Source organism: Uloborus diversus, chromosome 8 (assembly GCF_026930045.1).
Source record: "Uloborus diversus isolate 005 chromosome 8, Udiv.v.3.1, whole genome shotgun sequence".
Taxonomy (NCBI): Eukaryota; Metazoa; Arthropoda; class Arachnida; order Araneae; family Uloboridae; genus Uloborus; species Uloborus diversus.
Genome location: NC_072738.1, coordinates 56,120,070 through 56,137,286, shown reverse-complemented (window position 1 = coordinate 56,137,286; position 17,217 = coordinate 56,120,070). Strand labels below are relative to the sequence as shown.

Here is a 17,217-nt window from a genome sequence, read left to right as displayed (position 1 = left end):
TTATTCCATTTTTTTACTTTTAACAAAAATAAATGTATTAAATGATATTTTTTAATAAAAAGAATAATTCATAATTTATTTGCTTTTTTTTCATCATGTAAGAAGTTATTAATATTAATTAGGTTGAAATTCAAATATAATTCCTATATTTTCATTAACAATTCTGCAATTACACGGGCAGGTAAGTGTTGTAAAGTAAATTAATACTGAATAAAAAGTGGATAGGTTAGGAAAAAATGATAAAATATAATATAATAGTTAATAAAAATTGACAAATATTTATAATCATTGATTTATCGGTAGTTCATCAACTATATATGCCGCTTTTTCGATCAGAGGCACCGGTTGACCTGAAGTGATCCTGTGACCGCGCGCTCTCCGCCCTCTATCTCGAAAACGATTTACCGTATAAAAAAATTTTTTATACAAAATTTGTAGAGAATTTTGTATTCTACAATATTGATAATAAATACAAACAGTAAAAAACCCATAGGAAATGAGATATTTACAAAAAAAAAAGCGCAAAAAACCGATTTTTGTGACCTTTGACCTTGAAATTTAACAGTTGCGTACACCCTACCATATGTAGGTTTTGAGGCAACTTTTAGGGTGTCAATATACAAGTATTTACAGACTTACAGCTGGGTATCTCGAATTCCGAGGTGAATTTACTATAATGACTGGACTATTAAAGATTCGTGTTCAGAAGAAATGAGAACGAAGAGCATAGGGCATCAAAATGAGCATCATCTGATAAAGCACCACCTAATCTGCATCGGCCTTGAATCGAACCCGGGTCGCCCGCTTGGGAGGCGAGCATTCTGCCGCTGAACCACCGATGCGACGTCAGCGGTTTGTTAAAGGCTTTGTTCTTATAGTCCAGTCATTTAAGCTTAAAACTTAAATGACTGGCTGTTTCCAATATAATAGCTTAATGGCCAAATAATGCCTTTGTTCAAAAATAGTGCTGGGAAAAATGAGGATGACGAGTAGAGCCTTTTCTTGGGAGGTGAACACTTAACCATTGAATTTTGGATTTAATTTAAAAAGTCATCAAAGGCTATTAAAATTTTCTCATTGAATCTAAGGTTTCTGACAGACGGATACTGCTTCGTATAGTTAAATTCAAGGCTTGCATACAAGAAAGTAATTTTTAGAGGATCCAAGTCAGTTCCTAGTGCTACTTATAAACAAATACCGGGAAGATAAAGAAAGTTCAAGTGACACTTGTATGGTTTTTAAAGTTCTTTTCACTTTCATAAGCAAATATTAAAATCAATTTTTAGTTTCTGTCTGAACAATGATAAACGCAGAAAAAGGATTTTCTTTTTTCAATACGAAAAAATTCTTAAATTATGGTGAGTGTGTCAACCGTTAAATACGGTGAAATTGGTTTCCTATAGGGTAGTGTAAGTTTTATTTTTTGTGTCATCAGGTCAATCTTCTGCTTTGTCCTTACTAAACCAAAAAAAAAAAAAAAAAAAATTACAGACATTCCCGTTTTCTCATTGCGCATGCCGTTTTCTTTTGTATAATGTTTTATTTTTCTTTAGTTTGTTATCCATGTTCATTACGGTTTTCCGTTTCCCCCTTCTCCTAGTTTTACTAAATGCCCTGCTCTAAAAATACAGCGTTCGGAAAAAAGTGAATGAACAGCATGACATCCGAAGGAGCAATATTTGATACAACCCCACCCAAAAGCTTCATCGGACGAAAATAAAACCTGGATCTCCCACTGGGAAGGCGAGCATTCTGCCATTTTAACCACCGATGCGACGAAAAAGATTAAAATTGCCCGAAATCATTATATATCCTCAATCGTAAATTAAAATTAATAAAATGCTCAATTCGTGGGCTGAACACTACATCTTGTTAACTTGAAGTTAGGAAAAATAGAGTGTCTCAGTTTTATTAAATCTTTTTCGTTAAAATAGAAGACATAAATACCTCTTATTATTTAAAATTTAGAAATTTTAGTTTAAAAACAATAAAACCAAGTCTTCACATTTCCCCCAAATCGTAGAGAAACATTCATTTTTGAAATTTTCTTCGAAACAGTGGAAAAAAAAAAAAACTCAATTGCAGTTACTTTGTTTTGGTCGTAGCTAGATAATATAGACGCAAGCGTGCACGGCGTGCGCCGATACATTTGATGCTGTGCAGATATATTTGCTGTAGAAATGTGCATTCACTGAAAATTGTTAATAATATCCATATTAAACACTGATTAATTTTCAAAATTTGAAGATAAATTAATGAAAAATGCTAATTTTTACTTTCTCGAATACATGATTGAAAGCAAAAGGCATTTTCCTAATAAAAGTTTTACCTACCCACTGCATCTTGATTTCCATTCCTACAGATATAGCCCAGTAAATTTAGGATTTTTCGCACCACAAATTTATAATTCTGAACTATTTTTAGAATTAGTTAATCATAGCATGTAGAGTAAATCCTAAAAAGTCCCCTAAGATCCCATGTGAGCTTCCATCCAAAATGGCGGATCAAAGATGACCGCCTAGTAGTTTTTGTTTTCCTTATAACTCGGTCAAAAATAAAGATTTTTCAGTTCTAAAAAAAACCTGTATGCTCTAAAAGTAATACTGTTTCGATATATACTCTAAAATCACCAATAAAAAATTTTAAACAATTGTTTTGATATCAAAAACTAAAATTTCTATTTTCTACTTAATATGCAGCAGGACGAAAAAGTTACTAAAATAAAATTTTTTTTATTGTATTCTTTTTAAAATATGAACTGCAAAATGATTGATATATTCCATTTATTGAATAATCAAGTAGCTTTTATTCCATTTCTGAAAGAAATCTTGCTATTTCTAGCTTTGGATTGAGAATATGATAAGAGAAAAAAAGTGACCTTATAATGAATTTTCAAAAAAATTGCAGAATATCATTTATTTAGTACTTTAAAAATTGACACATAATATCTTTTTGAAAAGCATGTAAAATATATAAAAAGAAGATAATAATATCAGTAAAAATCTACAGAAAAAAAAGCATCAACTTTCAATATCATCATCCTCATCTTCGAAATTGTGCACAGAAGTTGAATTTTTACATGTTTCAAATAACAATGCATGCAAAACTTGGAACGTTAAAGGTCTGCGTTTTCATTGGCATCTAGATCACACTCTCACATAATTACTGTTAATTTGTAGTCACAAAACATTAAATGCGGAATTCCTCCGGAAGCTTCGGGAAGTGACAAAGCATTGTGAACAATCCACCTCCTTTCATAACACAGCCAACTTTAATTGGATTCTTGTTTTTCTTAAGCCACTGTTGTACTATTGGATAAACACAAAATGGATGCTGTGAAGCAACTGCACTTGTGGGTGGAAGAGTTGCCAAGCTTTAAATTTTGAAGAAGAAGTTTTGGCTACTTAATTATTATAGCAGTTTCATCGTAAGATGTCTAGAGAATTAAGTGTTACTCCCATCAAAAAGATGTTTCAGCAACACTTCTACAATCTGGGTGACCTTTTCTGGATGGACCAGGCTGAAAATTACTGATATGTGAGATCAGAGAAAGCAGTTTGAGATTTTCCTTCAGCAACTTGAAAGCTCAAATTTACCCTTTCTGAATATAGCTGACGTGGAGTCGGAGTCACATCCTGTGGCTGCGTGGAGCAAAAGAAGAGGATCCTTCAAGGGACCGAAGGATTCTTGTACTTTTAATATATTGTAACATTTTTCTTTGTATTAAATTGGTTTGGGGGTAAAAAATACAGTGATGTTAAAGGCATACCTCTTTCACTTAGAATCGAGAGCAGATCTGTATCAGTACCTATTACTGCGACTGGTCTGGAGCTGTTCTGGCATGTTTTTATCGCAACTAAGCAAATTAATACATTGGCATCCTTATCCACTTGCACAACAGTCATTCCTCCTAATCGGAAGTATTCCATAATAATTTGAATTAATCTTGTTTTGTTCTCAGAATTCCGCAAAAAGTTAGTCTATAAAGTTGTTCAAACTACATTTTCTTCAAAAAGCAGTAGTCTCAGACATTTATTTCGAAAATGTCTTTGATTCTTCCCAATGTTAGTTAGTAATGCATCAGCGTATCCATTAAAAACCACTGCTTCACATAAAAAGAAGTTTTTCTGAAGACACCTGAAGTATTTGAGGAATATGTCTGTTTATTATAGGTCTGACTCGTCCCAAGGCAATGAGTGCATAAGAAATCCTTCATCTCTACTGGATAAAGAGATTGGTGGTGGGTGGCTTAACAAAATGCTCTACTAATTCAATGATGGCTGCCACGATTGTGTTTTATCCTTTCACAGAGAAACCCAACCAAAAAGTGAGGGTAGTTGAGGGATTAATTCACATTTGAGATATCTCGTAAATCATCGTTTGATTTGAAAACAGCAGTATCCTGGTCAAAACCTGTGGAAGACTGAACAAAACGCTCATTTCTTAATAATATTCCCTTTTTTCTTCTGAAGTTTAACTTCCCCAAAAGAACTTTCTAAAATTGAAGGCAGTGATCTTTCAACGACATTTTTTCCATTGTCACATAATTGTATGGAAACATAATGTAAAAAAAAATCACTCTTGAGTAACTATTTGCAACCTAAAATGTACAAAAAATACCATTTTGAGATAACAGTGATTTTTTTTATTAAAAAAAAAGAAGTTTTGAACGATTTTTGTCGAATTTCTATCGTTGCAGTGAGTTTTTTTTTTTTTTTTTTTTTTTTTTTTAATTCATTTAATATTACAAAAGGAATTTGGTGCCACTTTGCAATTTATGGTTGTTTCAGACAGCTAAACAGATCAGCATTAAATTTTCATACCGAAAATTTTGCATTTCAGACAAAAAACACAGTTCAGGGGAAGCTGCTGTACCCACGGGCGGTTGTACCTACGTACGTTGGTCGGGAAATTCCAGGTATTGTTGAGAGGGATCCTAATTGGGGTTCAACTTGTGCGTCACAACCCTCTCCGATATCCCAGAAAGTTTCAACGCTATCAAACGAACATTTAAGATTCTATCACATTTTTTCAGTTTTAGTAGGATCTAAGTAAAAGAAAAAAACATGAACAATTTCTTGTTTTTTACTTCGTCGTAGATTGCATTATTCATTTTTGTTGTAGGTATCATGATTCCCTATATTTTAAAGGTTTTGTTTCTGATTTTTAATGTTGTAAAACTGAGGTCTTATCGATGTGAATGCTTTGAAAAACCAAAATGGCATGCCATTGTACCCAAGGACACACAACCATGTGTACCCACGAACAGCAATTTTTATTCTCCTTGGGTCACACCTGAGTCATCTTACAATGTGAAGTACCTCAAAATGGTGCCAAAATTTGCTTTTAACAATGAAGATGAATTTGAAGTACGACTTGAAAATATAGTGTTGAAGTTAACCACCACACCTGTTGTAGGATCTACAGAGCGTCAATCCCACCTGTTTTTATTTGAAGTCAACTTTTCTAGATTTTTTTTTTTTTTTTTGGTTTAATCTAAACTGAGTTTTTTTTGTGATGGGTTAATTTTGGTTAAAGGTTTCAATTTGCATATAAACTGAAGTTATTATGTAAGTACATAGAGAGTCATGCTATCATGAATCTAGTTATGTTTTTGTTTAAAAACATATTAATTATTCATAACATCATTAACTCTCTTAAGACTTGTAACTTTTTAAAAGAATTCACTGGCGTTAAAAATTAAGGAAAATTGAAAAGAATTGAAAAAAAAAACCTTCGATTACTTTTTAAAGTTTAATTTCTGTTGGATATGTTATTTAACGTTATTTCCAATGGATGTTTGAAATATTTCAATATAAAAGAGCTTATGAAAACGCATTGAGTATAAATTAGTTTCTCAGACCTATTTATATATTATTGTTTTATATGTCTATGGGTACAAAGGCACCTGTCCGCGAGGTGAACAAATTGTTTTTGAGAGGTTGATTTTTTTTTTTTTTTTTTTTTTTTTTGAGGTTGAAAGCTTTGAGAAATTTACCTGACAAAAATTGTTAAATTAGATGATAATTTGTAGTATCTGCCAGAAAACTTTTCCGATCGATTATCCATTCCCAGAGACCAGCAAAAACTGAAAAGTAAATTTTGTCCGTGGGTACAGCAGCTTCCCCTACAGATCATATATGTTTATAATTTTTTATGGGGAAATGTCGGTAAAACACAAGCACCAATTCAATCATACATAGAATTTTTTTGAAACTGAAAAATAACAACTATTGACTAATGTATGAGGGAAAATATTTTTTAAAAAATACCCCAAAAAATGTTTAAAAAATATTTATTTTAATAGCTTATTTTAATAGCTGCTGCATGTTACATGGAACACAGAAATTTCAGTTTTTGGTGTCAAAACAAGTGTTAGAAATTTTTATTGGTTATTTTAAGTTATGTATCGGAACAATATTACTTCTAGAGCCTGCGGTTTTTTTTTTCTTTTTTTTTTCTTTCACAACTGAAATTTTTTTTTATTTTTGACCGAGTTATAAAGAAAACAAAAAGTACTAAGCGGCCATTTTTGATCTGCCATTTTGGATAGAAGCTCACATGGGAACTAAGGGGACTTTTCAGGATTTGTTCTACACATGTTCAGGAACTAATCCTGAAAAATTCAGCTAATTATGCCTTTGTGGCGCATCGACCCTATTTTTGACCTAAATTTACTTGGCTAATAGTTTATATTTTTATCTCACTGTGGTATTTATTCATTCCACGGACTATTCTTACAGAAATAATTTGGGATGTGTTTCTTTTCTGGCAAGCTGTTGGGTTTCATTAGGGAATTTAAACTAAAATCGGGAATTCTCAAAATGTTTGTATCAATACATTTTAACCTTTTCACCGCCATATTTTTGAAAGTTATTTTGACCTTCCGCGCGAGATGCTGGGTTTCTATTGTATCGATATGAAAACATTTTCGTTTACTGAAAATATTTTTAACATTCTTTTCAATTTTATTTTCAAACATTATTTGACTGCTTTGGCAGTTAAGAAAGATGAAAATATCCTCAAATATATGATCGTGAAATGGGTTGTTTTTATAATCTGTGTTCACTAGAAATGCTACATGCATACATAAAATGGGCGCAATATATAGACTTAGCCACACATATTTCACATACATTATTGTCCAAGTCCTTGTTTATAAAAATTAGTAACTTAAAATTAGTAACTAACACCCATGATGGGGAGGAGGGTGCATATGACGCGAACTTAAGAGAGTGAAATTTTTAGGACGTAGTGTTGAAAAGGATTTTTTATTTCATTTTGAGGGAAGGGGGTGCACCACTGCCCTCGGGGGGATGGACATCCCGGAAAAATCAAACCATTTGTAGAATAAATACCCGTTTTAAATCTACAGCATCTTCAAAGTTCGTTTTCCTTAACTTGAAAGGTTTTTTTTTTTGTGATGAAAAGCAATCTTGCTTTAGAACAGCGTTTCCCAACCAGTGGTTTGCGAACCCCTGGTGGTTCACGAAAGATATAAAGGGTTTTCGCGAAAATGATATTGTGATGGAGGAAATTTAACATGTTCGTTTGAGATGAAGTCTCAAGCTCAAGCGTTTTTTGTTCATCATTTATTCATTTGTCTCTGTCACATTCGATACGTTTTGGATACAAATGTTAGAAAAATTACTGACATTCAATTTTGTAAATTTCAAGAGTTAAATGCGTCATTACAAGGCATGGGTTTTTACAATTTTCGTTGAGCATGATAGAATTGAGCCCGTATCGGAAAAATTCTACTTTTGAACGCAATATACACTGCTAGACATTAAAAATACAACACCAAGAAGAAATGGTCAGAAAGTGATGAAATTTGGAAAAAAGGACAGAAACAGCAAGGAATAATAAATGATCTTAATTTCAAAACGATAGGCAGAATACAGAGCGAGAACGGCGTCGACTCAGTAGGATGTAGGACCACCGCGGATAGCGATACACGAAGAAACACGTCTAGACAGAGAGTCAATAAGGGTGCGGATGGTGTCCAGAGGGATGGCTCTCCATTCCCTTTCAACCATTTGCCACAGTTCGTCTTCTGAACGAGGCAGAGACAAAGTCTGCAAACGACGTCCAATAAAACGCACACATGTTCGATTGGTGACAGGTCAGGAGAATATGGTGGCCAGGGAAGCATCTGTGTGCTTTGGAAAGCATGTTGGCAGATGCGAGCACTGTGTGGTCGGGCGTTATCCTGCTTAAAAATTGCATTAGGTAGCCCTTGAAGGTAAGGGATTGCCACCGGCCGCAGCACATTATCCAAGTATCGTTGGGCCGTCATAGTGCCCTGAATACGAACTAGAGGTGATATGGAATTGTACGCAATTGCGCCTCAAACCATTATGCCACGTTGTCGTGCGGTGGGACGTTCCACAGTTACTGCCGGATTAGATCTGTCTCCACGTCGACGCCACACATGTATGCGGCGGCTATCACTGCATAAACAGAATCGGGATTCATCTGAGAACACGATCGCCATTCTGTCATCCACGTCGCTCAGGTCCGGCACCATACTAAACGTTGCTGTATATATTGTGGGGTCAATGGCAGTCTTCTTAGCGGACGCCGTGATTGCAGACCATGTGTGACCAAACGACGGGAAATGGTTCTGGTTGACACGGGACACATTCAGAGTATCTTGAACCTGCTGCAGAATTGAGGAACAAGTGACTTGTGGGTCTGCTAATGCTTGTCGGTGGATGCGTCGATCCACGCGTTCTGACGTCACTCTAGCTGCCCCTGCACCCCTCAATCTTGTCACATTTCGTTGTTCCAACCATCTTCGGCACAGCCGATGCACCGTGCTCGCATCCATGTGGATATCAGCTCCGATTTGATGTACGGAACTCCCTCCCCTTTTCAGTCAGATCACCATACCCCTCGTAAAATCGTCTATCTGTTGGAAGTGCCTTCGTTGACGGCGGCCTTTCATTCTCTCGTGTTACACGTATCCTCTAAGACAAAAACAAAATTTCTTATATAATTCTCCAGTCAGAAATAACGACACGAATATTGCCCATTCTGCAAGTTCCGTCCCTTATATCTTACTTCACGTGCGTCGGAGAGTTGTACATTTCACATCATTTACATAGCTCGGTGATGTACGTCTACTCTAAAATTTGCATAAATTTCTGAACACTTCTTCTTGGTGTTGCATTTTCAATGTCGAGCAGTGTATTTCTTTCAATGGAAGCATGTCAATGCTTCAATTTTCTCCGTTTGATTGGAAAATTCGATTGAACTTGATAGAAACATTATTATGGATCATATGAGAGCGTTTGAAACATCTTAACTTTATTGTCCATGTTTAGTTTCTTCACCATTTGAGTGTGATGAAGAGCTATCACGCTTCGCCGAAAATGCGAGTGACACAATAAGTGCAATGGCGCTGCTGCTCATTGTTATAGTGATGTAATCACTTTGCAGCAAATTCCTCCCCATTCGTACGTCGTAAAAAAAAATTTACGAAATTTAAAAAGGAAATTTTGCGCTCTCTAAAAAAGGAACTCATGAATCTTGCGCAGAAAAACTCTCGTGTAATAAACGAGCATAAAAATACAGGGTGTCCGAAAAGTCCTTGACACATTTTAAAAATTCATAGAAAAGCAACAAATAGTCGTATCAATATGCGGTTTGAACTATAATACTTCGCATGTTCAAGATTTTTTTACGACAGCGTGAAAAAAAAGGAAAAAAAGAAAAATGGAAAAAAAAAGGAAAAGTAATTATTTGTAGTTTACGTAGACAGATGCATCGTCACAGAAACAAATTCTTACTGTGACGGTAGTGATTATTTATATCTACAATATTTTCTTTTCCTTTTTAGCCTACTTTCCCAGTAAAAGTCAGAAAAGAAGAAAAAAGCATGAAAGAAGGCTTAATGCATCTTAAAAATATCGCGAAAAACAAAAAAAAAAGTCAAAAATAAATAAAATAATTAAATAAATATTGAAAAATTAAAAATTGGAAAGTAGGGTATTGAGATGGGGAAAAATGTCTGTCCGGTCTGTCTGTCCCCCCCCCCCCCCCAATAACTTTTGAATGAATAGTCCGATTCGAACAAACTTTTTTTTTTGCTCGAAAGATCTCGGCGAGGACACCTCATTCCCATATTTCACTTTTTGATTTGAACTATTTTTTGATCAATTTTGAACAGTTTAAAAAAACTTAACATATTAGCGCCTACGGGGAAATTCAAGGCAATTCCGAACTGCGAGGCGAATTTGCTTCAAACAAACTTTGTAGGAAAAAGCTTTTGATGAAAAACTTGTATATAAAATATCTTTTTGATTTGAACAATTTTCTGCTTAATTTTGAACAGTTCAAATCCCTTAACATTAGCACCTACGGGGAAACTGAAAGTCAATGTAGATTCCGTACTTGAAGGCGGATTTACTTCAAACAAATTTTGTTGGAATTAGCTCTTGACGCCAAACTCCAGACATCGACTCCGAGAATTTAGGGGCACTTGACTCCGACTCCGACTCCTGTGTCCGACAATTAATCGGACTCCGACTCCACGACTTCGACTCTGACTTGGTAGCTTTGGCAAAAATTTATGCACGTAGGACAAATGACTGACTCCGATTCTTAGATATTCGACTCCGACTCCTTTACCCCAAAATGAGATTGACTCCAACTCCGCAGCTGAGACTGATGGTTTTGACTGTGAAATAATTATTGTTGATCTGACTTGTTTTTATTTTTACGCTAAAGTTTTAATTTAGGTATTAAGTTTTCGGCGAATAAACTCAAAGTCATCTATGTTTCTACATAAAGATATGCGCGGACGATTTTTTTTTTTTTTTTTAGACAATGAAAATTATTTCTTTAAGTTGACATTTAATTTTTTTATTTATTTTGGTAAGTGCATTAATTCATTTAAAAAATTGTCTTTGGCAACAGGGGAAAAAGAAACGATTTTTTTTTTTTGGTATGATGTATTTATTTTAATGGAGCTTATTAATTTTAATTATTGTTTTTTCGTTTTGAAAGCTGTTGAAAAATTTTTTTTTAATGGAAAATAGTGCATTAGCTGCTTTGCTTAAAAGTTGCTTCTATTTTATTCGTTCGGTTTTTTTTTTTTTTTTTTTTTTTTTTTTTTTTTTTTTTTTAGGGATGAGTGAGGAATATTTTATTCCTAGAAATCAGCTTAAAGTATTTTAAAAATATGTTTGAAAACATTTGCGATTTTAGCTATTTTTGAGAATATTGATCAGGTACTAGAAAGTAGTATGGGTATACGGGAAAGTAGGCTCGTTTAGTTCTAGACAGAACTTCTTGTTTTTTTACAAGGCCATAAAAAAATCTTGATCCTATGAAGTATTATGGCGGAAACCGCATATTGATAAGATAAATTGTTGCTTAGCTATGAATTTTAAAATGTGTCAAGGACTTTTCGGACGCCCTGTATTTTTGTTGGTAAAATTTACCGTTTATGTAATAACTGGAGTTAATTGCAGACGATTCTACAATTTTTCGAAAACAAAATGCAATAAAAAAAAATAACTATGCATTTTATTCCGCATTTTCGAATAAGGAAAAGAAAATTCTTCAGCACTCAAACGATAAATGTATCCTTATAAAACAACTAGATTTTACTAGAAGAAAAAATATTTAGTTAATCTGAGACATTTTCTCTAAAAGATATTTTTAAAGATCATTTTTTAATTGACGGATTTAGCGTTACGAATTAATGTACTTTTGTGACAGAAAAAGACAATTTAAAATTTTTACCCCTTTTGGACGAAGTTTCTATGGGAAAAATGAATTTAAAAATGGGAAAAATGAATTAAATGTTGAACCTAATGTAACAGTGAAACTGTCAGAGAAGACATTTGAGCCTAACTTTGATATTCTTTGTTCCACAATCATTCCATTAAGAAGTTTTTCAAAGTGGCAGAAATTCAAAGAATTATCGCTGAGCTTGTTTCGTTGAATGTTTTGTAATATTTTTTAACTATCATTTTAGCTTGTAGCAATATTTGTACTTCAAAATTTTGAAATTATTATTTTGTTTCCCAAAAAAAAAATATATAAAATAAATAAATAAAAAATAAAATAAAAATAAATGTAAAAAAAATATATATTAATTTGAATTTTTGGCATCTTGAATTCAAAATTATGTTTTACGCAATCACGAGCGTGTGTGTGTATGAATGCGCGTGTGTGTTTGTGTAGGCGCATGTATATGAACGCGCGCGTGTGTGTAGGCCTTCGTGTGTGTGTGTTTGTATGTAGGCATATGTGTTTGTGTCTGTGTGCAGGCATGAGTGTGTGTATGTGTATATGTGTTTGTGTCTGTGTGCAGGCATGAGTGTGTGTATGTGTATATGTGTGTGTAGGAGTGTGTGTTTGTGTCTGTGCGCAGGCATGAGTGTGTGTAGGCGTTTGTGCGTATGCGTGTGTGTGTAGGATATGGACGCAACCTGGAGACGGTTTTTGCAAGAGGAGCAGCATCTTGAGGCCGGTCGACGCGACGGTGGTGCTGGTGGGAAAATAAAATGATAGGAATTCAAAACAGTCAAATGAGAACAATAAGCAATCGTGATTGCTCAAAAAAAAAAAAAAAAAAAATCTTGCAAATTTTACTCTGTGTAGAGGGGGGGGGGGGGGGGGGGAGGTTGTCTCTTAGTACTTGGAGCACAAGCGGTTCACTAAACTCGTACTTATTTTGGAAGGGGTTCGCAAGACAAAAAAGGTTGGGAACCGCTGCTTTAGGCAATGAAGTCTCGCCCCGCCCCCTTCAAAATTTCCAACTTTCTTAAAACACCACCCTTTTCTCCCCCGAATGCCCGGTCCCCCCCCATTCTAGAAGCCTTGTAGGATTAGATAATTCATATGCAGTAGTAAATATTTTCTGCAATTTCCAGAATTGATTCATTGGTCAGCTATAATATTATTGGGATATGTTTACATAAAAATAAAAAAAAATTCTGAATAAAATATTATTTTCTGAAAGAAGTATTGCCTTTAAATTTCAAATTAAAACATCAAAATATTCACTAATTTTAGCAAGGTTAAATCGGTTTTATTTTTGAGTTAGGAGATGTTACCTGTAATGAAATTTGATAGTCAAACCATTATGTACTCTCCGTTTACCACCTTCGTTTGAGGAAGGAATCTCGAAAGCACAAAAGCGCATTTTAACCGTACGATTTGCAACACATCCATTTCAATGAGGCGTCTTTTCGTACGAAGTCGATAACGCTCTACAACTTTGTAATTCACTTTTTCCCCTATCTCGTAGCGTTTATGAGATACGAAAGCTAACTCTGCAGCTTGCTACCAGGTGGCGGTGTTAGCAGTCCTATTCGGTAGCGAATTAATTTTTCTTAGACACCACGTTTATAAAGATAGCAGCTGCCGTTCCGAAATTAAGAGGATATAACAAGGGACTTCAGTGGGTATACTGTATAATAATTTTAAATTTTGATAACAAAAACGTAATTCGCAAAAAAAAAAAAAAATGTAGTTTTTCCAACCACTGAGTTAGACAAAGGTTCTTTTTATCTCAGCATTTATTCTGTTTAGGCTTGTCATAAGCGAGGGATTATTGGATTTTTTTTATTTCCCTGCGAATATCTTCTCTTCTTCAAAAGGGGTTGAAGCAATGAAGATCTATGCATGAAGAAGGGAGATGACCGTTTTTAATTGCCCCTAGGTATAGCTTGACTAGAGGCCTTGAAGATGGTTTTCTTAAAAGAAAGCCAGGGTCGCATCGAGATCATCCATAGACCTACAATTAATGGGAGGTTTTTGAGAGATCACGATCAACAGTGTACTTCTCCCAATTGAGGCAGTGAGCAGCGAAGGGATGTAAGTGGATATTTTCAAGTTTTGAGTGAAGCGACTTTAAAGATAACATATTAGGTAGGCTTTCATTGATTTTTTTGCTAAATCATGGCATACAGCAGCAATTACCAGGGCTACTAGTACTATCTCTTGCCCCAAGACAGAGGAGGGGCTTACCTACCATTTGTACTGGTTATCTCCAAATTTTAACACTTATATCCCTTTGCTTCTCACTGAATAAATTGGCCTTTTTAAAGTTCCAATTTTTTTTCTTATTTATCTTAGTCTTCTGTTTCCACTTAAATTCTACCAATATGGGTAGATGGTCCCTGTAAAACTGTCCACTTGATCAGTTCTATTCAGCAAACTCTATGTAAAAGCAGCATCCCCCCCCCCCTCTGCCTGGAAGGTAACCACAAGGACCTATGACAACTTTGGCTCTCTAGTTTGTTTCGTAATTTAAGAGTCTCTCGTTTTAATTTTATTTTCGGAGCGAAATGCAATACCCGGCAAAAGTGGTCAACCTACAACCTCCGTTACGAAAATATTTTGAAGTTCTAAAGAAATCTCTAGATTTTCTATAAGAAAGAAGTCTTTAGAAAAGTTATATATAGTTGTTCTATAGAATACTAGAGGCGTGCACAGAAATTTTGAGCCCGTCACAACTGACTTTTACAAGCCCCACCTGCCCCCATTTCACCCTTCATTTAAAAAAATTTGGGCAGCACTCAGACTCAGGTTTGTGCCAACAGGTGTCCTCCCCCCCCCCCCTTGAAAATACTCTCTAGAGTTCCTTTCGAAAATTCCTTCCATTTCTATAAAATATTCTTTCTTTAGGCTCTATATGATTATATGATTTTCTATAGAAAAACTTCCAAAACAGCCAAAAAAAGAAAAAGCCCATAATTCTATGTTTTTTTTAACTGATTTCATAGAAAACCGGTCCAAAATTGTATAGGATTCTATGGATAATTTTTAGAATTCTATAGAAAACTTTTGTAAGGGCTAGACATTACAAATATGTATTTTTTTCCGAGTAACTGTCATGTGCGAAATATTGTATTAAAATTTCGAATGAAAACACTAAAATTATACATTAACACTAAAAATAAAATTTCAGTTAAGTTAAAAAGGTCATACTTCTCTGTTAGGTAATGCCCCCTTGCTTACAGTTGTCTTTAAAATGCAAGTTAAGTTCTATTAAGGGGGCAGATATGTCTCCTCTGGAGCTGAAAATGGGGTGCAAATGCAGTTCTCCGTAAGTTTGTCCTGCGACGATAGTCAAGGGAAGCGACCCAGAGGCAACCAAGTGTACTTTTGGCTTCTCCACCAGCCCTACCCAATTAACCAACCTCATTCACGACATATAGTGAAGCTCTCATAAGTTGAGCACGAACCTTGACAATGTTTACTTCTGTTTTAGCCAATAGGGAAAGGTAATTAATTGCTGCTGAGTTGAGTTGGGTTACTTTTGTAGTACTTTTACAAAAACTTTGCAACAAAAATCTGCTCCAATAACAAGTTAATTTTCACTGAAATCCCCAAAAACAGGAAAACATTGTCAAAGTGACAGCTCAACTAAACAGAGCTGCATTATACTTAAATAATGTGAATGAGAAACAAATTTCAACAATCTCTACCAAAATTTCAATGACATCCCATTTTTTGACAGTTTTGATGGAAAATGGTGATTTAGATGAGATAAGTTTGTTCTAAATGCGGTTAGTTGGTTACGGCTGGTTGAGAAACCCCAATTGTACTTGGTTGGCTCTAGGATGTGTGGTTCGAGTGACTGGCATGTCCTAAGGATTGCATTTGTACGCAATTCGAGCCCCATATCCAGCACCAACGAAGACATCTCTAACCGTTTCTTAAACCCTTTGGACTCAAGGAAGTTTTTTAGTGTAAAATCCATAGGCAATACGTGGATTTTTACGTAGATATGTCTAGAAGCCATGATGCCAATCAATGCAACCAAAAAATAAATTAAAAAAAATCTAAAAAAATAAATTTGTATTTTTGCTTAATTAGTTTTTTATTGCGTGCTATCGAAGAAATATTGTAAACTGAAAAGCAGATGATAAAATATTGCTGCACAATTACAGCAGAATGCTAATATTAGGCATAACATAGCATCAAAGAAACACAAAAATAAGCCCAAATTACAAAGAATTCTGCATGTAAAAGTCGACCGTGAATGATTAGGACATTTAAATTTAAAATGAAGTCCTTAAATATTGAAAAAAAAAAAAGAAAAGAAAAACCAAGTTTTTCAAAATAGTGCTTTATATTGTTTTTGTTTTCTCTTGACTTTTGTGTGACCAGGGCTATTTCTGGAACAATTATTACTTTTAGATTTAATATTTTGAAAAAGTAACAGCTGAAAGAATGTTTTTATTGCAAACTTTTAAAAATGAATTTGAAAAAATGATTTTCTAAAGAAAAAATAGAAGAATATTTCACCACTTGTATATTGTTGTTCTAATTTTTCCAATTTTAAGATAAGCTTAGTTTTTTTTTTTCCTTTTAAGGCCTGAAATCTACACAACCATTTTTTCTAAGTTGTGCGGATTCTTGACTCGCCACTGTAATAAAAATCTCTGATTTCTTACTCCCAATAAGAGATTACACTCCGTTAAGAGAAAATGCACTTTCTGAGGGATCAAATGTATATCCTTACCAACTTCTTACAGATTCTTCAATGTAATAACGACAAATCTACTAAAAATTTTCTACTAAATATAACAGATTTTTTTTTTACTGAACACTAGTTACAATAACAAACTCAAACAGCAGGGAAAGGAGGGGACCAAATTTTTCAAACAATCTTTATTTAGAGAATGTTCAATCTCTTACATGTAGTAAAGTAACAATATCTCATTTATCTATGCACACATTTATTTACATATGACACTTATGTAGCACTTAACACTTGCAGCAAGTTTCACAGAGAAGCTTGATTTGTATACGAAAATAAGCTGCTTCGTAACAAAAACAGAAATTATGTATTCATCTTAAGTCAAACTTACAAAAGAAAAATATATTACTGAAAACACACTGAGCAATTCAGGAATGCATTTTTGTCCATAGCTAACTGATAAAGCAACTTCTAGAATGCCTAAACTGAAATCAAAACAGTATTTTTCACAATACTGGCAGACGGTTTAACAAAGACGCAGATGCACTTCTAAAAGAATAGCAGTGTAGTCAACGGGTACAGTTGAGGAAGGCATCCTTTCGCTCTTTAATTTTAATGTTTTTTAATATCATTAAATTCTTATGCATAAAAGTTCCCTAGGGTGGTTCAAAAAAACTTTTTTCAGCAAGAGTCCTGAACACCCCCTATTTTTTTTAGACTTACTAATAGTATTATGCTGCAATAGTTTTAGCTTCTTACTCAAATTT

At 34.3% G+C, this 17,217-nt stretch overlaps 1 non-coding gene across 1 annotated transcript; it reads right to left on the bottom strand.

Annotated features, from left to right (window-relative positions):
• Nucleotides 1-771: 771 nt before the first annotated feature.
• Trnag-ccc (transfer RNA glycine (anticodon CCC)) lies at nt 772-842 on the bottom strand. Its single transcript has one exon. It is a non-coding gene; the product is annotated as a tRNA-Gly (tRNA).
• Nucleotides 843-17,217: the final 16,375 nt, after the last annotated feature.